Here is a 24,243-nt window from a genome sequence, read left to right on the forward strand (position 1 = left end):
TCTCCAGACACCAACTTAGTTCCTCTCTTTAGTTTGTAGCATTGTTGCCCAGATTCGTGTATCTACATTCAGGGCTATTTCAGTGGAAATTTAGGAGATGACTTGGCATTGCTCAGTAGCCAAAATGTCACCACAGTGCCCAGTCCCTGTAAGTCATGCTGCAGTTGATTGTTTATTTGGCTCTCTAATGGGACAATGAACTCCTTAGCAACAAACACCGTGTCACTTTGCTCCACATTCTAAGACCTAGCAGAGAACAGGAAAGATATTCAGCAAATATTTACTGAACAAATGAATGGATTCTGGAAAACCAGACTGAGAAACTAAAATTTTGTTCTGTTTTGTTTCTGAAAATACAGTCACTGAATTTAGAACATTGTCTTTGGAAAGAGTACACAATGCTTTTTTTTTTTTTTTTTTTAACTTCAAAATCAATTTATTTTTTAAATTTACATATAAATTGTTCCACAAATATGGCTGCTGCTAGATAAGTCATAGATGTACTGTTAACGCTGCTTTAAATTTTTTTTTTTTTTTTAACATCTTTATTGGGGTATAATTGCTTTACAATGGTGTGTTAGTTTCTGCTTTATAACAAAGTGAATCAGTCATACATAAACATATGTTCCCATATGTCTTCCCTGTTGCGTCTCCCTCCCTCCCACCCTCCCCATCCCACCCCTCCAGGCTGTCACAAAGCACCGAGCCAATATCCCTGTGCCATGCGGCTGCTTCCCACTAGCTATCTACCTTACTGCGTTTGTTACTATGTATATACCCATGACTCTCTCTCGCCCTGTCACAGCTCACCCTTCCCCCTCCCCATAACCTCAAGTCCGTTCTCTAAGAGGTCTGCGTCTTTATTCCTGCTTTACAATGCTTTTTAGTTCAGCTATTCTCAGACTCCTCCAAGCTTCCTCCCTCATATTTCTTTACAATATCCCTCTTGTGCTTGTTCAATAAAATGTCATCTCCACGAAAACCTCCTTGTAAAGTGTCAGTTATTCCTTCCTTTGTGGTACAATATCACTTTGTACTTATGCTAATTATAAGAATTGTTGTATCACACTGTGTAATTCGTCTAATTGTCTGTATCCTCTATTAGACTTGGAATATTTCAATGACCAGAACCATGGTGCAGAACCTGCATCAATCCTTTGCACAATCTCAGGCATATTTTAGGACCAAGGTTCTTCATAGATTACTTGGAGGGATTCAATGAGACTGACTTTCTTCTTAATGCATGCAAAATTTCATGCAGACACATGCTCTTTTTTGAAGAAAAGGTCCATTTAGTGTTTTTAAATGTTTGTTGTATTTAATTTAATCAATCTACATGTCAAATATGTTTTTGTTTTCTTATATTTTAATTTTTTCAATACAAACTGCAATACATTACAACATTAAATCTGATACAGTGTTGTTTTCATGGGCATTCTTTCCATAGTAAAATGTAAAATGTTGGGATAAAGGAAGAGAAAGAAAAACAAGGAGAAAATAATCTGTTCTCTAGATCACTGTTCTATAGATTATTATTTTTATTATAATGTTCTACCCTATCTCCTTTCTCTCCACTAGGCAAGGGATTTCTCCACACTGCTAAGATGTTACCTATTATGAAATGAGATGGAAAGAAAAGCACTGAAGTAATAGTTCTGATGACTCCATTGAGGCATTAAAGTCGTTTCTACTAAATACTCAATTTAAAAATATATTGCTGATTTTTCTCACCAGAGTTTTTCAGTCTACAGTTCTTTATTTGAACTTCTTGAGGTCAGATGGGTTTTCAAATGCTGTATTTTTTCTAAATACTAAAAAGGTAATAAAATGCATTTACTGCCTATTAAGCAGCACCCTAGCGGAATCTGGGACAGCATCCCAAGATCCAACACACTAAAAATGCTATAGAAAACTGTATGGATATTCAGACTGAGAAAGATAAGTAAAGACTATAAATAAACCAATGTCATTCTTTGAAGTCAAAATTTGAAGCCAAATTAGGTCAGGTTTTGCAGACAAAAAACAAATTAGTTTTCAGAGTTATTTGGATCTTGGAAATCAAGGCTTGTATTCAACTTGCACTACTGGGCTCCTTATTATGAATTTTTCAACTGAATTATTTTTCTTAAACTATATCAACTTCAAACTCATAATGGAGCTTATGGAATGCTATCACTGCCAAAAGAAGAGTAGATGAAAAATAATGAGTTATAGGGAGTGTGGAGAGAAGAAACCTCAGCATCTTAAAATGTTAACTACTACAAAAATAATTCAGAGTTTTAGAATTTATGTATGTCACATACATAAATACACAAACATGCACACACACACCAGATAAGCAACAGCAAACATAGAGCACTAAATGGCATACAGGCATGGTCAAGGTTACTTTGGATGCTGTAAGTTAGAGGTTGAATGAGAAAGTATGGGGGAAAAAATGGGATATGCAACAAGGAGACTGTCATGGTCCCTATAAACTTACCATAAGGATATCAGACTCACCAAGCAGTTTAAAAAAAAGAAAGGGCCAAAACCTTCTGAACATTCACAAATGTTCAGAACAGGGGTATTCACAAAACTTCTGCTCATTGTGGACTTAGTGGTTAAACAGTCTTTAGCAGAAAGTTAAGGTGCAGTTTCTGGGTCAGTCATTCTAGTTAAAGTATCTCTTTTCCCTTGATTTTCACAGAAGGACCCTCTCTGAATGAGTTTTTAAAAACTCAATAGTTTTTAAAAACTATTGGGAAAAATTTCACTGAGAAAGTAAGAGATAAGCAATATAAGCATCCTATTAAAAAGTAATTTCAGATGACTAGAAGCAAAATATACAAAGACGAGGATGTGAAAAACGAAAGAGCATTCTTTCATGCCCGCCATGAACATTTTAAGTTAAATACTTTTTTAAAAAAAAATTTAATTGTACTGTCAACAATAAGGACCTTCTCAAGAGCATATTAACCAAAACATGGGGACCTAGTTCACTCATTAAAATGTTTCATTACTCAGACAATGTGTGTTACCTATTGATTATTATCAGTTACAATTCCTAACACAAATAAAACTTAGTCACATTTAAAAATCAGGTTTAGCAAGTCATTTTTGGTAATAATGTCCTTATAAAAGTATTTCAAAAATCATACATTTTATACATATATATATCCCTTCAATGGTATTATTTTCCTGAACTCAAATTATCAGGTGGATGTAACCAGACTAGCATGGGACACAAACAAATTCTACTTGCTCCTTACAGAGAGGTGAATCATACCGCGGGGATCTGGGATGCTGGAGACCATAGTCTCCACTGATACAATTTCCCCCCAAATATCCATTCTTTTCCTCGGAATATCCCGCCATATTCTTTCATCATGAGTTATTAAAAGAAACCCCTCTGAGGAAACAGCAGTACCTATCAGATCACTGATGTGACGGCTTGAGCAGAGTGACAGATGGCACATGTGCTTTACACATTCTCAAAGTGCATAATTATAATCGATGATTGGCCTATCTTCCACATTCCCCCCAGGGAATACTTTTTTCCTTGTTTGACTTCTTTTCTTGTTTGCTCAGCCTCTCTCTGGAATTTTTACTTTTTCAATTCCCTGACTTCATATTGTTCCTTAATTCCATACCCCTTGTTCTTCTGCTTCCTTAGGAGTCCAGTCTAAAGCAAGCATATTAGAATAGGAAATTTAAATACAATGGCATTAGAAGATAAATAAATAACTGAACATAGCCTTTTTAAATGACAGGATTTTTGACTGAGAAACATTCTAAGATAAAATGCAGCTTACTAATTACCATAATTATGTTGTTTATATACATTAATACATGTATACAATGCGTGAAAGACTTCACTTGAACTAGCGTTCACCGTAAGCAAATATTAGTCAACACTTATTTTAAAAAGAGCTATATTAAAATTTAAAATGAAAATTAATACAAAACAGAAATAGAGAGAGACTCAGAAAAGGAAGACAAAGAATGTGGATGGCATTTACAGAGAAAACAGTATCACTGAAATGGTTACTATATTGTATCATTTTGAAATCATAGTAGAAGACGGCGCTAATGACTCCACCCCCACAAGTCTGGGAAACAGATATATTACAGATGTTTTTCAAGTAAATTGATTAAACACTGAAGCTTCTGAAAATTTCTGGATAGGAATGGTTTGTGGAAGTGGTTGCTCTCACCCTTTCCCCACCACTCTCAACACACACATCCACACACATATATACAACATGAAGTGTCATCACACCATATTACAGCATATCAAGAAGCCACTCTATGTTTGTTAGCTTAAACAAATGTATCATTGAACTCATCATTTTTATTATAAAATAATTCATCTCTCTTCATAGTTTCCACAGACGTCCATGAAATTTCTATGGCAAGAATTCAAGAATTTAATAGGCAACTCACTGATAAAAAAAAAATGAAGAGAGAAGATAAACTTTTTTTGAGAAGCATAAAAAAGTACTAGTCTAAATTAATAGAGAAATTTCTACCTGCTGTGATGAGATTCATCTATTTAAATATTACTTAAGAATTCATTTTTAAATTTCTATGATCAGGATTAGTTTCATTATATAAATGCATAGTTCTTCTAAGAAAAGGTTTAACATTAGTGTATACAGTTCACAAAAGTGTTTGCTAATGATTCAGAATTTGCATGTAAATATGCATAGTGTTATAATGCTTGGGGAAAGGAAAAAGTGAAAATAAGAATACAGCTACCAGGGACTCCCCTGGTGGCGCAGTGGTTAAGAATCCGCCTGCCAGTGTAGGGGACACAGGTTCGAACCCTGGTCCGGGAAGATCCCACATGCCGTGGAGCAACTAAGACCATGCACCACAACTACTGAGCCTGTGCTCTAGAGCCCACAAGACACAACTACTGAGCCCACATGCCACAACTACTGAAGCCCACACACCTAGAGCCCATACTCTGCAACAAAGAGAAGCCACCGCAATGAGAAGCCCACATATCACAAGGAAAAGTAGCCCCCGCTCACCACAACTAAAGAAAGCACACGTGCAGCAATGAAAACCCAACGCAGCCAAAATTAATTAATTAAAAATAATACAACTACACATATTCTACTTGATATAAATCTCTGTAGATTCAACATTATCTTATCAGCTGATAGATGATAATGCCTTTGAACATTTGACAAGGTCTATAGGCAATTGAGGGGGCACACTGCAGAAAGTTAAGAATTGGTCTAATCCTAATTATTTTGATAGTTCATTTGTAACCAATGCTATGTAGATTCCAGATAAGCACATGAAAATGAAGTGATGTGGAATATGTAGATAAATTGTCATGAAAAACCCATTAGGGGGAATAAAAAAGATTACAGTCTCACCAAACACTGGCCCAAAAGGAGGGAATTTAAAAGAAGCTATAAACCTCCAAGTATTTAGACAAGTTATAAGTAAAAGGTTATGGTATGTTGGGTGAGTATCAAATAGGGATCACCACAGTAAGCAAGTTGTCCATTTAGCACAGAACTCTGAAGTCATGACAAATGGATATTATATACTATCATTCCTGGTTGAAATTATTCCTGATAATCTGGAAGGTGAAATGAGTTTTTTTCAATTAGAATTTGTTGAAGCACATTTGATTGTGACAGATAAACTAGAATCTTTTCTTTTAATCTCTCAGCTGAACTCAAAATTCATCCACTTGAAAATTATCTAAAACTAAAAACCTATGCCTCTTCCTCCATCTTTCTATCCACCTGTAATGTTCTCCAAGTCAGATTTCAGCACTATCTTCAGACAAGTCACTGTAACCCCACACCACTCTCTTTTAACAAGCTCTGCTCTGTCTTATCTATCTATACCAAATATTTGAGGTTTTTCTGTAGGTTTATATTCTAGTAATTAGAGAAGAATATTAAAGATTGAGCATCTAAAAAAGTTATACAGCTGCTAAAAATAATAAAGTTCATAAATGAAGTTAGTTCATTATTTCCTTCCTTCTCCATCAGCATCTTAATTTACTTTGGAGCTACTCCTACACAGCACGTTTCTCTGTCTTCACTCACAGATGTTGCATAGTTTTCTCTACATTCCTAGGTTCTCACCCACTTCTCATATTTTCTCTCTTTCAGAACCAGTACACACTGAGGTTTATTAATAATTGTCATAGATATAAAGTATAAAAGGCCTCAAATGAATTTCAGCATCACCTTTTTGCAAGAAGGACAGACATCTGAGGTCATTCCAGCAGAGATCTTAATTTACTTCATAAAGAAGGGTAGAACAACTGTCCTCTGGCATAATATTGCAATCTAATCACTGGAAATTCTGTTTTCCTCAGTTTCATCAGAAAGACCATTTAACAAACCTGAGCTTAGCTCACTTTTTTAAGATATGGAAAGGAACAAATATAAAGTTGGAAGCAACAAAACTGTAAGCATTGTTAACTTATAAACTTCAAATGAAAAAAAGAATGTAAAAATATTTCATATTCTGAAATGTTTCACATTCAAAAAGCAATATATATTTCTATCATAATATTTTTATTGTTGAAATTTTTAGACTTAAAAAAATCAGATATTCCAGTATAGTTTAATTGTCATTGTTTTTGCTTATAATTAGATATTAATCACTATAAAGTCTTTAAAGTTTTCCGTTTAGTGGTATCATTTTAGATTACTAAGTTAAAGTTGCTCTTTTACACGAAATCCTTAAGAGAGGAGATTATTAAAATATGGGTTAACTCATGTTCTGCATAAGTCTGAGAAGCAAGCAGAAAGAAGAGCAGGATAAAGTACACTTACAACATGAAAGAGCTGGAAATTATGAAGTGACTTGTAAGGGATTTTAAATCATACTATAAAAGGGGCCCTTGAGTTAAGAAAAAAATTCAAATTAGTTATCCTATTAGAGATACAGTACAGGAAAAAATCGCAGATAGGGCAAATACTTTATTCATAACATGCTAACTAAAATTTTAAAAGCTGAAGTAATATCTTATACATATGCCTCAAAGATAAATATTAATGAATAAAAGAAATTTCCATACTGGTGAATGGGAAAAAAATCTATAGTAGCAAATCAGCCTATGGTTTTTTGTTTGTTTCCTTTTCTTTTGTCTGCTATGTGATTTCAGTAAAATTAAAACTCTTTGAGCATTTCTCCTACACTCATATTTTATGACAATGTCTAAGTGAAGCGCAGCTGGCATGCTCCAAGTTCGCAGCCATCGCTGATCACATCAGTGGATCTAAACAATCTTTCCTCTTCTCACACGAGTAGAATCTCACTCTTTAATGGACCAATACAACAACTGATTAACACATTTCTAATGAAATTTATATACCATTTTTATGTATTTATCTCATATCCTATCCCTGTGTATTCCCTACTGCCAAGAACAATAAGTTTAATTTAGTAACACTAAACTCAAGTAAATTAGTATGTCTAATTGACTCTAAGTTCTGATTTATAAAAAAGTCTCTTCACTAACTGAATGTGCTTGTGTGTAGAACTTTTTGGGATCTCATGCAAACTAAAGTCACAATGATATTTCCTATTACATATTCCTGAAAGGAAGCAACCTCAGTGATAAGAACAGAAGGGTCTATAAAGAATAATGCATAATGCTTGAGCAATGCAAATGAAAAAAAGTCAGTGTCACAATCCCTAAGTATTTATAATTTTGTGTGGAAATTATATTACTATTAAGAAAACATTTTAAAATACACTGCCTGGTATCAAAGTATGTTTAATTAAAAGTGTTCATATTTTAGACTCAGAATGATGGATTCAAAAAGCATTTTATGAAGCACAATATTTTTTTATTTAAAAGAATAAGTAAAACATAAAAGTTTAAGATATATGTTTGTTACCACATTGCTGCTTTTTATAGGGGGTGAGTCGTGCTATTTGGATTAAGCTATGGAATGAATTAAAATTTAAAATGTCATTTTCAACCAATATCTTATTTATCTTTACAATCCTTCTTGCCCAGTACATAGTATAGTGTGGTTTGTTTTTGTTTTTTGTTTTTGCAATAATCGGTACCTCTAAATATTTTTAAATTAAAATCTGTTTAGTGAGTAAGAAAAGTTCATTTACTATAAACGATCAGAGATGGAGAAGTTTTAAAGATAGCCTCTGTATCTATGTGACTGGGAAGTAGAATCATCTGAAAAAAATAAACAAAAAAGTTTCTGGTGGACTGATTATTGACTGAAAGGCAACTTTATGTACTCTGCTCTGTGACTCCAGGGTTGAGAATTTGCAAACTATATTTCCCAAATTCTCTGAAAATAGGAACCACTAGAAGGTATGTTGACTTTCTCACCATGGTTTAAGATGCTCAACAAAACTGTTTATATTCCATCCCACTTAGAGAAAAAAACTTCCTTTTAGGGATGTCATAAATATTTCGCCTATTTTTGATTATATAAATGTTTTATGGTTTGCTTCTTTAGCTCAACATTATGTTTGAATGATTCATCTATCTTGTTTTACACATAGCACTAGATTATTACTTTTCACATCTTTAAAAGATGTCATTATACAAATATATCACCAGTTATTTATTCAATGTAATGTTGACAGTCATTTGGGTTGTCACCAGTATTAAAGTATTCCAAACGTTACATCTATGAACATTTGTGTTCACTGTTTAGCAGACTCTTCTACAAAGTGATCGTACAAATTTGCACACCAATTCAGCAACATATGAAAATTCTAATAGCTCTATATCCTCTAAAAGACTTTTTAAATGTTGGCCAAACTTGTAAGTGTGTAGAGTTATCATACTATAGTATTAATCTGCATTTCCAAAAATATTAATAAGATTGAGAACTTTTTAATCATCTATAAGAAGTAAGTTGCAAGTTCAATGGGACTATATATATTAAACATGTTTAAAATTCTTGAGCTGCCCAGGAAGAGATAAAAGTACTAACTCACATATGAAAATTCAAGAATGCATTCTGTAATTTGTACATATAGTAAAAGCACATACAATTACTTGGCTGCTGGAAGAAAACTAGAATAATAAAAATAATCAATTCGAAATAAGAAAGGTGAGAAAATGGAACACAGCATAGATGGGAAAAATTCATAAAATTGTACAACGGCAAATTTAGATGTTAAATACCAATTATTCTGCTAAATATAAAATTCTATATATTCTAATTAAAATGCAAACATGTTAATAAATTTTATTAACAATTAATGAAAAATAGTTTCCACAAGATATATAAAATGCATGGATTTAAAATTTGAGAATAAAAAGATAGAAAAACATATACCATGTATAAACTAACCAAATGAAAGCAGAAATAGCTATATTAGTATCAGTAAACAATGTACTAATATAAAGTCCTAAAAATAAATTTTATTAATATAAAAATTTAATTCACCAAATATATGTAATATCCATAAATTTGTATGCAATAGCAAAGCCTCAAAACATATAAAATAACAAAATAGAACTTAAAAAAATGGCATAAATAATTCCACAAGATATTTTTAACCCATGTTTCTCAATAATTGAAAGGATAACCAGACAAATAGTAGTAAACATATAAAAGATTTGAGAAGTACTATTAACAAACTTCATCTAACCAACATAATATAGAACACTACTGGTAACAACTACAGAACAAAATTTTTTGCAGAACAGAAATTCTTGCCAAACAAAATTCTCAAGTGAACATTAAATATTGATCAGATCTGAGCACATGCCTCACCAAAACCAAGTATCAATAAAAACTAAAGTACTGAAATCATCTTGAATATGTTCTCTGGCCAAGTGCAAAGTTAGATAACTTTTAATTCCTCAAAGTTTGGATATTAAGAAATGCACTTCTAAATAATCAACTGGGTCAAAGAAAACATGACAAGAAAGAATTAGGAAATAATTTAAATCACATTTTACCATTTTCCAATGTATGCAGGTATGTGAAAAATGGGTATTAGAGTAAAAAAATTAAAATAACCATAATAAATATGTTTGGACCCTTAGGGAATTAAAAAATAATATTATATTCAACAATACTATTACATAAATAAATTTTAAAAATTATTTCATGGATATGATGATGTTTCAGTTAAATAGGAAAATATTCTTATTATTAGAGGAACATAGCTTTAATTTTTTTCAGAGTACTGTCATAAAATTTAAAATTATTTTCAAATAGTTCAGAAAATAATAGAACTACCTACTGATGAGAAAGAGAGGACAAATAAGACAAAAAGTTAAAAATTTGTAAAAGGATACCTCTACTTCTTACATTATTCTTTTAGTTTGTCTCCATCTTCACAATTTTTTTTTTAAAGATTTTCTTTTTAATGTGGACCATTTTTAAAGTCTTTATTGAAGTTGTTACAATACCGCTTCTGTTTTATGTTTTGGTTTTTTGACCTTGAAGCATGTGGGATCTTAGCTACCCAGCCAGGGATCAAACCTGCACCCCCTGCATTGGAAGGCAAAGTCTTAACCACTGGACTGCCAGGGAAGTCACCACAATTTTTCAAGTAAAATTTTTGTGAAATTTTTGAGGGATAAAGCTCAGGCTGTGGTCAGAGGCAAATTTATAACCTTCAAAGACAACTAGTGATGAAGAATGAAATGTAAAAATCTCAAGAATCTAACCAAGAAGTTAGAGAAAGAAAAGCAAATTATACATAAGACACAAGCAGAGATGAGTAACTTAGAAAACAGATATCCAAGAGAGGGTATAAACAAAGTCAAAATATGATTCTCTGAAAAGATTAATAAAACTGAAAAACCTCTGACAATATAAATAATATAAATGTAAAACATAAAAAAACACTTTAGGAATAAAAAAGGTATAACTGTACATTCTACAAATATTAAAAACTAATTATTGGGCTTCCCTGGTGGCGCAGTGGTTGAGAGTCCGCCTGCCGATGCAGGAGATACGAGTTCGTGCTCCGGTCTGGGAAGATCCCACATACCGCGGAGCGGCTGGGCCCGTGAGCCTGCACGTCTGGAGCCTGTGCTCCGCGGCGGGAGAGGCCACAACAGTGAGAGGTCCATGTACCGCAAAAAAAAACCCCAAAAAAACCAAAAAACTAATTATTAAGGATAATTACAGATATTAATTCTACAGATATTAAAAAGTAATACTGTTATGGATTGAACTGTGTCCCCCAAACTTCATATGTTGAAGTCCTCTTTGCAGGTATAGTCAAGGTAAGATGAGGTTATTAGGGAGAAACCTAATAGAGTATGACTGGTGTCCTAATATAAAGGGGAAGTTTGGACATAGAGACAGACATTCACAGAGGGAAAATAATGTGAAGAAACAGAGAGAATGCCACTTACAAGGAAAAACTGAGGTACCAGAAGCTACTAGAGAGGCATGAAACAGGTTTTTTTCTTACGGCCTTCAGGAGAAGCCAATCGTAATAATGCCTTGATTTCAGACTCCTAGCATCCAGAACTGAGACAATAAATTTCTAAGACACCAAGTTTGCAGTACTTTGTTATAGCATCCCTAGCAAACTAATATAGGTTGTATAAACATATTTTGCCAATAAATTTAAAATGTTGATAAAGTTGACAAATTCCAAGAAAGAAACAATAAAAATTAAAATAAATATAAAATCAGAATAGTTTAATAATTTTAAGGAAGTGAAACCCAAAAATAAAACCTTCCCACAGAGACATTTCAAGGCTTAATCAGTAGATGGATTCAGTAATAAATCCCAGGAAATATTTCTGGAAAAAAATTATACAAATTTTTGGTTTTCAAATGTGATATGCTTTTTGCTCTCTAATATATTGATATTGTGAATTAAATCATTTGTTTTTCAAATGTATATCAGGCTTGAATTACCAGGATATATCCCTCTTTGTCATGATATATTATCCTTTTATATATTGTGGGGTTTGATTTGCTAATATTGTGCAAAGGATTTTTTACATCTAAGTTTGTCAGGGACATTGTTCTATTAATCTTTCTTTGTAATGTCTTTGTTTGGTTTGGGTTTTGGTCTGATAAAAATGAATTGCAAAATGTTTTCTCTCTTCCTTTTCTTGGAAAAGTTAATGTAGAAACAGTAATATTTCTTTTTTGAATGTTAATTAGAATTTTCCAGTGAAGCCATTTGGTCCTGGAGATTTATTTCTTGAAAAACTTTATTTATTAATTTGGTTTCTTTAATAGACATAGAATAATTCACATTATTTAGTCTTGAGTAAGGTTGGTTAGTTAGTGTCTTTTAAGGAATTTGTCCATTTCATCTAAATTGTTAAATTTATGAGCATAAAGTTGACTGTAATATTTTCTTATATTTTTAACGTCTGTAGGATCTACAATAATATCCTTTTTTCATTTCTCATTTAATCATTTGTGCCTTCTCTTTTTTTCATGGTTACTCTTTCTAGAATTTTATTAATTTTTAATATTTTTGAAGAACGAGCTTTTGGGTTTTTTTAAATATCTTTTTTTTTCTGTCTTCAATTTCATTGATTTTTATTATTTCTTTCCTTCAGCTTGCTTTAGGATTAATTTTTACATTCTTCTCACTCTCCAAAATGGTGGCCCCATCTTCCTTTCATGTGCTACTGTAGGTAAGTCAAGACTCAAATAACATCTTCTCTTATAAGAACCTGTATTTTCTTATACATCAGGGTAGTTGCCTGCCTAAGACCTCAGTTTTCTGTTGGGTTCTAAAGTAATGACTTTGTAGATTATCTGGAGTGATGATGCTCTTTCCAGCTTTCTACCTCCTGGGAAAAAGTTAGAAACTCTTTAAAAAAAGTATTGTTCTCACTCCTTTTCAAATTAGATAATTTCTATTCATCTATCTTCAGGTTCACTGACACTTTTCTTTGTTACCTCTATTCTTCCGTTAAGTTCATCCAGGAAATTCTGAAAATTTTAAATATTATTATATTTTTAAATTCTAAAATGTCCATTTGTTTCTTCTTTATAATTTCTACTTTTCAGCTGAGAGTTCCTATCCTTTAATTTATCACAAGCACATGCCATATTAAGCACAGTTAATTTATATTCTTTTATGATAATCCCACCATTTGGGATATCGCAGTTGATTTTCTTCTCCTTTGAGAATAATACCATTTTCCTGGTTCTTCTTATGTTAATTAATTTGGAATTTATCCTGGACATTGTGAAAATTATGTGGTGGAGAATCTTGATATAGTTATATTCTTCTGACAAGCTTTGATCTATTTTCTAGCAAGCAATTACCTTGATTAGGCTCCTATTGCAATCTCTATCTCACTTGAAACAGGTAGCAACTCAATTTTAAGTATAATTTTTTTTTTTTTTACCTTCTAGCCAGGATGCCTGCATGTGCTATTTTTAGACCAGGTAGACACTTAGGTAGTGATTGTACACAGAACACAGGGTTCTCCTTCTATACTCTCTCCTTTCCAGGACACTCTTCTCATTCTCCAGCACAGGCAATGCGCTTTTTATTACAAGTTCAGCTGTCTTTCTCTGTGCTGTGAACATGGCCCACCCTCAGGCCAAATCCACAAAAATGGACTAACCTATGTCAGGACTTTTCTTCAAGTCTCAACTTCCCTCCAAAATCTGCCTTTTTTTGTTCACTCTGGAGCCCTCAGAGTGGTTGGTTTTTTGTATTAGTCCAGAGTTGCTTCATATCATTTTGGAACAATTAGAATGTTAGAGGTTTATTCTGCCAAATGGTAAGAGAACTCCACAAATTCTCTTTTTAATGCAATCTTCTATTTAGCCCATTAATGCATTCTAAAATTTGATGATAATCTCTTTCATTTCCAAATCTTTTGTTGCTTTTTCTTGTTATTCTTGTTGTTCTTGTTATTCTTTTATGATTGGGCTGATAATTTTTGATGGTTTCTTATTCCTTTTTATGTTTATGGTTTTTACATCTATATTTTATTTCTTGAAGCAATTTTAAAACAATTATTTTATATTTTGTATTAAGTAATTCCAATATCAAGAGTTCTTAGAAATATACATATGCTGTTTTGTTAATTTTGTTCACTCTTACTCATAGGGGCTTTATTTCTTGTACATTTGGTTAACTTTATTATGTGCTCATATTAGACTTTTTAAAGGGAGATTATTTGCATTTGTTTCTGTCGCATGTCTTCCAGTTTTATAAACTCAGGGCCACTTCAGTTTTTCAGCTTAGGATTCTCTGGACCTTGAAATTAGAGTAAATTTAATTTACAATTCATGTGAGGAAGTCCTATGATTACAAATTCTCAGAGTATTTTATTTTCCCATTCTGAATCTGCCTAAAATAGACAAGTTATCTTGTCGTTTTCCTTTGCTGGCAGGTTAGATTTTCTATCACCCTTTCATTGGCATTACAGCCATTTGAGAGTTCTTGCTTTATATGTGGGTCTCGATTCCAACTCGTCACTTTGTAAGAGTCCCAGACATTGTATTAATTTCACCAAAGAGTCTATAAAAATCAAGTCTAGTTCTTAGCAAATGTCCCAAAGCAGCCACAGATTCTATGTGTCCTTACTAATTTGGTTATGTTTCTCAACTTTTTAATCTCAGTTTTCAATTTTATAGCCTATTTGCATTAATTTTTCTGCACCTAAATGTTTTATGATGAGAGTGTTTTTCAGAATATCTAGTCACCCACCATATTGGTAGAAAAAGAAATTCTATACTTGGCTGCCGGTGCTGGAGCCGCCACTGGAGTCGGCTTGGCTTGCGAGCTCAGCTGAGGAGCGGGAGGTTGGGCCGCAGTTACAGCCGCGTCGACTCCCGGTGCCTGGCCCTTCGGCGGTAGGCGTGCGGGGCGACGTGGAAGCGGCCCATGGAGTTCGAGGCGGCGCTGCTGAGCCCCGGCTCTCCGAAGCAGCGGCGCTGTGCCCCTCTGCCGGCCGCACTCCGGGCCTCAGGCCCCCGGACGCCGAGCTGCCGCCGCTGCTTCAGGCGCAGACCCCACCGCCGACTCTGCAGCAGCCCGCCCCGCCCGGCAGCGAGTGGCGCCTTCCAACCGCGGGGCAAATTTTTCAGAACATAAAACAAGAATATAGTCGTTATCAGCGGTGGAGACGTTTAGAAGTTGTTCTTAATCAGAGTGACGCTTATACTTCGCAAAGTCAGCCTCACTCAGCGCTCACAGCACCTAGTTCTCCAGGTTCCTCTTGGATGAAGAAGGACCAGCCCACCTTTACCCTCCGACAAGTTGGAATAATATGTGAGCGTCATCTTAAAAGACGATGAAGATAAAATTCGGGATGAGTATGAGCAAATCCTCAATACCAAACCAGCAGAATATGACTCTTTTGTGAAATTCACACATGATCAGATTATGCGACGATATGGGACAAGGCCAACAAGCTACATGTATGTCCTGAATCTTTCTTGCATATCTGGGTACCAGGTTTGACCTCAAGAGATGGCTGCTGTACACTTTTTGCAACTAGTTTGATATCACATTTCAGCTCCAACTTTGCATCCTGAGAACACTTAAATGTTTCTGCAGGTCCATTTTATACAACTTGAAAGACCTTAAAACTTTCCAGTTGCCACAAGCATAATCTTTCTTTTCTGCTCATCCAAAAAACAGCTGTGCCCTACTGTGACAGATTTTCCAAACAAAAATACCTGGAGCAGCAGTTTAGCAAAATATGCCCTCAGTGGCACTCAACAAATGGAGTTTCCCCAAGTACAGTTCTGTAAGAAGTGTGTGTGAGAGTGTGTGTATGTGTGTGTATGTGTATTTTGTTATTATTTGTACTGTGCACATTTTTTTGATTTTGGGGATTCTAGCTGTGAATTTGATGCACGATAATTATGGATAAAAACATTTCCTTGGTCTACAGAAGATCATCATTAATTAAGGCTTTGCTTGGGAGCATGACAAAGGCGAGCATGGGGCTGGGCCACGCCCCGGAGGCACTGCTACTTGGGAGGCGCCACTTCACCTTTGTATCAGTTACTAAAAATAGAATTTGGATCCTTTGGTAAGGTTCCCCCAGATTCTTTTAAGAGATGTCCATGTTCAATTGCTTGAGCTTTGTTTGGGCAACCCCCTGCCCCAAGTTGCTTACAGACTGTTCTTCACCTTATTTCCAAGGCTGAGGAACAGAAAGTAGCCTCTGTTTTGAGCAAGTGGAAGTTAAGTACACATTTATTTTTTACTGTGACTTGCTCAAGACCATGTTTTACAAAATGCCTTGTTTCCTTTATTATTTTTTCTGGAAAGGAAAGTTCTATTAAAATTGTTTTAGTTTGAATATAGAATAGTTTTTTAAATTAAGGCTTATTTTGAAAAAAACTGAGTTTAATTCAAATGTATGCCAGTACCTTCCAAAGTAAGGTAATATTCAAAGACAGCTGTCCTGATCAGATAGCTTAGAGAAGTTTCTGGAATATTCACATTCGAAGACTCCTTATTAATGAATATCTTTGACTTAAATCTAGCCAAAAACTGGAACATTATTCTTTGTACATTTTCATTATATAGTGTTAACAAGCTTAGTTGCAAACAAATAAAATATTTAAGCTATTTAAAAAAAAAGAAATTCTATACTTAAAAGAATTTATGATTCTCTGCCTACTCTCTCAATTTAGTATTTTCCTTATTCCCTTTAAATTAATAGAAAATATTGTGAAACTAGACAAATTGGTCTTACTACAAACTCTTGCTAACTCATCAATGATTTATTCATATCCACCTGATTGCCTTTTCTGCTTTTCTTAAGTTCCCTATTCCTTTCAGCAAATACTCTAGTCTATTATTGTCTGAGGCCATTCAGTATTAATTGTTTATTCTTCCAATTTTCCTGCCTCAAAATATCTGTATTTTGACACATTCTCTTTTCTTTACCTTCACTCTACAAGACTGACACTTGTGCCCTACTTTCACCCTCCCTATCGTCTTCACAACCATTATGCTTTAAAGAGTATTTTCACCATGCTTTTGAATATTCAATATTTCCAAGGTATCTCACTACACAATATAATCTTCTTTTAAATTAATTAATTAATTTATTTATTTATTTACTTTTGGCTGTGTTGGGTCTTTGTTGCTGTGCGTGGGCTTTCTCTAGTTGTGGCGAGTAGGGGGGCTACTCTTCATTGTGGTGCGCAGGCTTCTCTTGTTGCAGAGCACGGGCTCTAGGTGCGCGGGCTTCAGTAGTTGTGGCACGCAGGCTTGGTAGTTGTGGCTTGTGGGCTCTAGAGCACAGGCTCAGTAGTTGTGGTGCACGGGCTTAGTTGCTCTGCGGCATGTGGGATCTTCCTGGACCAGGGCTCGAACCCGTGTCCTCTGCATTGGCAGGTGGATTCTTAACCACTGCGCCACCAGGAAAGTCCTACAATATAGTCTTCACTCTTCTAAATCTCTTCTTCAACTTATTACCCCTTCAAGCAATACATTCCTCTTTCTCTACTTCAAATGTTTTGAGAAAATAGTCTTCCCTTTATAATCACCCACTTCATTTGAAATTGTATTGACACAACTTCAGCAATGATTCACTCCATCCAAGTCCTTTGGCCTTTTTCTCATATCCTTAATCTTGCTGCAAATTATCATACATAAACCTCATGTCACTAACTCGTCTACATTTTAAATCTCCATACTAATCTAGTTTCTCATTCTTGACCTTATCTAAAGTGTAGGCATTTCTCAAGGTTCCAGGTTTTTTTGTCAAGTCCCTATCCCCGTAACTGTCTATACTACATCACTTATTGATCTCTTATCATCCCATACTTCAAGATATTACCTCCATGAAATCAATTTCTAAATTTATAGCCCAAGGTGCCCCTTTTTCTGGTAGTCATTTAAGCAGAAACTGCCTAAGACATTCTTTATTTCTCCCTCGTTTAACATTGCCATCGGAGCAGTTGCCCCACTGAGACAATTCTACTTACACAAAACATTTTTCATTCCTACTGTCATCACTTTACACCACTATCACATCACCTAATCAGTCTCTCAATTTGTCTATTTCACTCTCTTCCCTCAATCCATTCTGCATATTAAAGCTGAGTTAACTTTTCAAGGATATAGTTCTGATGTCACCATCATCATGCTCAGAAAAATTCTTTCATTGTTCCCAAAGTAGAAAAACTGATTGGCATCAGGGAATTCTATAATCTGAGCCCCATTTATCTCAAAAACAGTTTGTACTGATTCACTTTAGGCACTCCAGGCACCAATCAATCAAGACTCACCATTTGATCATAATATGTTTGTCAAGACTCTGATTTCAAGGAACAAAAACCCACTCAAGTAGTTCAAATAAAGGAGTGTCTACTGAAAGGGCATAGTGTCTTTAAATAGCACCAGAACAGAGTTAAATCACACGAAACCTGGAGATGAGACTTGGGAAACTACTAAGGATTGAGGCAACCTCTTGAAACTTTCTTTGCTTCTCAGCAGCAAATATACCAAACATAGCTTTCACTCTCCTGACTCCACGTGATATTTTTATGAACTCATCTCTATCATCCTACCTCAGTGCCTTTGTTTCTTAGTTTTAAGTTTTGAAGGACAGACTCCACTTGGCAGTTGGCCAACCAGCAGTATGACTCTAGATAGGTACTATGTCCAGAGAAGGAGTCAAACTGTGCAATCAAAAATATGTTAATTCAAGAACATACACTGTGTTTCCTGTTCCTGAGCTATTTTTTATATATGCCTTCTACTTGCGACTCTATGTACTCCCCCCAACCCCATCTTTCCAAATACCCAAAATTACTCATCCTCCCAAGACATCACACAAACACTACATCCTCCTTGAAGTTTTTCCTGATTTCTCAACTGAAAGTAATTGCTCCCTCCTCTGAACTCCCATAGCTCTTCCTCTGACTCTGCTGTGGCAAGTCTCATCTCCCAAATTCAGCTAAAAGCAGAAGCTATACTATTCCCCAATGCTTAGATCAATACAAGGAACACAGTAACCACTCGATAAGTGTTTGCTGAACAGCAAAGAGTATTCTAAAGGATAATTAAAGGCAGGAAGTACTTCTAAACCTTAAACTGAAGCCTTTTTCACAAAGTAGGTGATGTACTGTCATAAATATTCTTACAAGAGAGGAAATATTGATGGACATTAGAACATATCCAAAACCAATTCAATCTCAGTTAAAAGAAGATGAGACTGCATTTATGTCCTAGGTGGGAGACCCAAATGATAGATTTACTTTTAAGAAGAAAAACAAGAACAAACAAACAAAAAACTATCCAATCATTCAATAAGAATTTGCTGTAGACTTAGAGGACACTACTCTTGTGTTGACACCTTACTTGTGGTAGTAACATTCTTTGTTTCCCAGAAACAAGCCTATCATTAGTTAACCATTCTATTACTTTCCCCTAAATAGAATAGTTGTTAAATTCTGTTGGATTGCTAATCAGTATATTATCTTCTTCAGAGAGGCAAACCGAAGTAACAAGATATATATTGCAATTCTTTAGTTTCCGCTAGTCTTTTAAACTCTAAAGTATACACTTACTACTCAAATTATCTAAGGAGAGAGATCCTGTGCTAGCTAGGGACTGCAATATATCATTAAACAAAGCTATGGAGCTACTAAAGCATCTCTGTACAAAATGCTAAGATTCATTAAAATATTAAAGTATTAGCTATTATTGCACTTGAGAATGGGGACAGAAAACCTCTCTGCTTCAGAAGAGTTGCTCAGTTCCTCTATAGGCTAAGAGTTTGGTCGAGTATTCTGTTAGCTTTTAGGATTAATAGTTCAACATGACTTGATCTCTGCAAAGTTCATTCTGCTCATTTTGATATTTTTACTCAAAATTTTACCTCCTTATCCAGGTCCCTCTCTGGCTTATTAAAGCAGTTCATCTTTCTCACATATTTTGAATAATAATTTTGAACTGTACACAATGAAATGTATTTCTGGTTTCTGTACTCAAGGGCTTTAACTGTGAGACATCTTCTCTATGATTCTTAGGTAAATAAAGATAAATAACCTCTCAGGGTATCATTCATTTATAAATTATAGTAGCCCTACTGTTTCTAGGAATTCTCAAATAAATTGATATTTACGTCTATTCTTGCAATACTTCTGCCGCATATCTGTGTTTCCCTATCCAGACTAGAGTACTGTTTAGCATTATTATTTAAGGCGTTTGTATTTTGCCTAGCCAATATTTCATCATGGGATCCTTTCAATTGGATTTGTCCTAGGCTTATTGAATAAAATTCCAATATAATTTTTCTTTGATTATTTTTCCCCGAAGTAAATGTTTTGATTATAGTCAATGATGTCACCAAAGAATGACTTTAACCCTATAAACCTCCATCAGCCTCTCCAAAGTTCCCTCTCCCAAAATAAGCATACAATATAAGTATAAATGACAGTTTTACTATGCAGACGCAGCTTCCAGAAACAACTCCTCGGGATGCAGATGCGCCCTTTCCTACTAGATTATCCTTATCCCCTTCATACATATGCATCCTCTTCTAATACAGCTTTCTACGCACTCTTTCTTTTGAAGAATATGAAGAGACAGCATTTTATCCAAGTTCATGCCTATCCTTTAGCATCACTCAGTGTCAAGCACATATACCAGATACTCAATAACTGTATGTTAAACAAAACTATATTTGGAGTTCATTTTCCCCCCCAGGCTGAAAAATTTTGTATATGGAACGGTCCGTGTATATGTTGTCAATCTGACCACTGAATTGTACAATTAGATGTAATTACAATTTGATTCTATTACAATTTGATGTAATTAAACATAGAACAAAATTTTAAACTTTTCCTTTAAAATAATGGTGAAATTAATTGTTTTCCCTAAGTGTAGCATACATAGGTCTTGGCCAGATTAACATCTTTTCCACCATTAATATGTAAAGGTACTAGTGAATCTTTAAGAAATGTAAAAAAGCATATCTTGGCTTCAGGATTAATTAAATTACATTGCTTCTAGTGACTTGGTGTTATTAGTCCTTTAATTTTCCAGGTTAGGTCATGATATAAACCTAAATGAATGCCAAACAGAACCTTAGGATCCTGAAAATTCCCCTCAAAAAATAAGAGTTCCATTGTCATTGGTTGACCCTCTTGTTACAGGTAAAACACCCTGTTTCTTCCTGCCTGCAGTGCTCTCTGCTTGCCCTTTTCTTTGTGAGGAATAATTTAGCCATCCCATTCTTAAATAGTTTGAGACCCTGTTTAAAGAACACTTACCCTAATGAGCTTTTCTTAACTCATTATTTTCATCTTCCCTTGTCTTACCCTCACCAGTTTGTGATAACACATATATTTTATTAAAGTTGTTTTAGATATCTGTCTCATTAAACCAGAAATTTATTGGGGTTAGTGACTTAGTTTTATTTTCTTTGTATTCCGAAAGCCTTGACTAATGGCTGGACAGCAAAATGAACTCAATAAATCTATGTTGTAGGCATATCATTTTACATGTGTGACTATTTTAGAAGGTTGAGCTAATACTATGTCTATATTTAAAGCATATGCATATATTATAACAGTGATCTTTTCAAATGCCATTTTAGAAGCACCATGACAATAAGTGTCAATGGTGAATTGCTAGTTCAGGAGTGATTTCTGATTTAAAAATAAGATCACTCATCCTTGTCATCATTGTAAGGTAATTAATATAAATTTCATTTGCATATTCTTGGCTCATTCCTTTTCACTCTTTAATCTTGTAATCACTCCTAGTAATACTCTGAAAAGGTGACCTTAAGAAGCGATTAACATATTTGTTTAGAATAACAGAATAATTGCTTGTTTATTAGTATACTGTTTGAACAAATAAACAATAGATTAACTGAGGAAGAATGGTTCTCAAACTGGAAAATTGGTGGACAATGCTAATACATGTCATCTTTTTAAAGAACAGGTAATGAATTTATTAAAATACTAAAGAAATATAAGCTTTTGGTAGAAACTGACAAACATTTAACGTTTAGACTTCAATACAGCATTTCTTTATCAACTTTTGTTTCTTTATATTTTTCCCTTCATTTTCTTCCTTAATATTTGTATCATTTATTTCTGAAAATACTCATTTATACCTTAGGCTCACTCCTGTGACTTTTCAATGTTTTTTGCTATAATACTTCCTGTTTCTATAGATTCTAAAGTCTCTCTTCCATCATTTTCCTCTTTCTCATTTCTTCTTGGTCTAGTTCTTATAAACTTCTTCCTCATTTTCACTTCCTATAACACTTTTCATTTTTTCACATCTTCCATACCACTTGTCATATCTTCTTTTTCTTTCTCTTATATCACACTCTTCATTGTAACTTGCAGTTATTTTCCTCTGTGTTGCATGCTTTTCTGATTCATCTGAGCCTATTATTCCTCATACTCAAAAACTCTACTTCTTTTTAGGAATGACCCTAACTTAGGTTCCCGTTCTTCAAGAGGTCACTTCTAATTGCACCTGTTATTGCCATCAGAAGAGATTCCTTTGCACAGGAATCTTTCACATATTTCATAGACTTGAGTTTTTTTTCCATTTCTAGTGAAAATTCAGCTAATGAATTTAAGAAGATTCATCTGGAATTTATGATACATATCCTGTCTTCAATAATCCCCATCCTATCTCAATCATTTCCATTTTAATGCCCAGAATATAACAATCCCAGTTAGAAAGTTGATTTTTTTTTGTTTATTTTAAATTCAACAATAAAATACTAGTTAACACCAAACAATTAAAAACATCCCAGACATTTTTTTATTCACAGCTTATCCACTTTTATGAAAATCAAAATATCAGTATTAAAAACACATGTGGTCAGGTACACACTTCAATGTCCAAACGGATGCCACTTAATTCTTCTCAATGGGCTATAAAATGGCAATAGTTATTTTCAAAAATAGCTTACTATAACAGAACATTTTCTATTTGCCAGGTGCTATCCTAAAAGTTTTAAATGTATGAACTAAGTCTTCACTACAACACTATGAGGTATATGTTATTTTTATCCTTGTTTGTACAGATGAGAAAACTGAGATACAAAGAGCCTGAGTAACTTCTTCTGGGTCTCAGCCCAGGGTCATCCCAGACCCAGACAGCTTGCATTCAAGGCTGAATACATGAGATGCTCAAAAACATGCCCAGCCTCCCATGTAGTCTATAGAGGTTGATAGGTACTCTTTGTTCAGTGAATACCCACTATGAGTAGACACAGTAAGTGACTAAAGTTAAGAATGTAGGTGAACATAAAGAGGCAGGATAGGTTGGTTTAGCTTTTCTCATCATGGTTCACAATGGCCAATTGTTGAATGCTGCTGAGGACCTCTCACAGTACTAGAACAAAAATATTCGCATGCTTTGTGGGAATTTGTTGACACAAATCATGTAAACACATATATAAATTAAATAATCCAAGATAATCAATATGTATCTAAGTTTGACTCATATACTGATTCCATGAAAATGTTATCAACAAAATTACAATTTTGCATTGATTGTAATGCTAAATGTTCAATTATATACACACATATTTACACAGAGGATTTTTCTGCATTAATATTTGTTTACATAAAGTTCTTTTAAAAAAATAAATCAATTGCAAAAATTTATAATTTTGTGTGTTGTTATTTATTTTGGATTTCATGCAATTCGATGCATAGCCAATTCAAATCAAATATATTATTCCTTATTGATGAAATATAACTGAAGATATCAAAAATAGAAGCCTGTGTTTACCACAGCATATTTGTAAAACTGGTATATTTAAGTGTTTACTTATACAAATACACAGATTTTTAAATTGTTCCTTGCATGCATTATATAATCTCATTCCTAAAACAACCCTTTGGGATAGGTTCTATTTTTATCACTGCTAGAAAGAATATTCACAATATTAAATAACAGGTATAGCAAGAGTATGGACCATTTAGAATGCAAGCCAACCATGATGGAGCAGGATTCTGAAGGATTCTTACTGAGTCCAGTTCTGTGTTGGGGAGGACCAGGGGAGGGCATTCTTGAGGAGAACTTAGGTAGCCAGAGAAGTGGTGGGGGGAGGAGGCACTTAGAGGATTCAGGACATTAATTATTTACCAACTAGTATGCCTCATAAAATGATTTTAATTTGTTCATAAAAACCTTGCCATTAGTTGCAAAGGTATTAAAATGTATATATTTCCATTAATTTTAATGGGAAAAATTATGATGCATTTCATCCCAACCCAAGACACTCAAACAACTTTCAAAGATAGAAAAATATGAACAATTTAAATAACATAAAATACTATTGTACTAAACAAGGAGGCAAATATGACTCAATAGTAGGTG

General features: G+C 34.1%; 1 pseudogene across 1 annotated transcript; it reads left to right on the forward strand.

The window, feature by feature from the left end:
- Positions 1–2,375: 2,375 nt before the first annotated feature.
- On the forward strand, positions 2,376–15,639 carry LOC307191479 (akirin-1-like; annotated as a pseudogene). The gene is made up of 2 exons: positions 2,376–2,399; positions 14,770–15,639. The product of its transcript is annotated as an akirin-1-like (transcript).
- Positions 15,640–24,243: the final 8,604 nt, after the last annotated feature.

Source organism: Stenella coeruleoalba (assembly GCF_951394435.1).
Source record: "Stenella coeruleoalba genome assembly, chromosome: 9".
Lineage (NCBI taxonomy): Eukaryota > Metazoa > Chordata > Mammalia > Artiodactyla > Delphinidae > Stenella > Stenella coeruleoalba.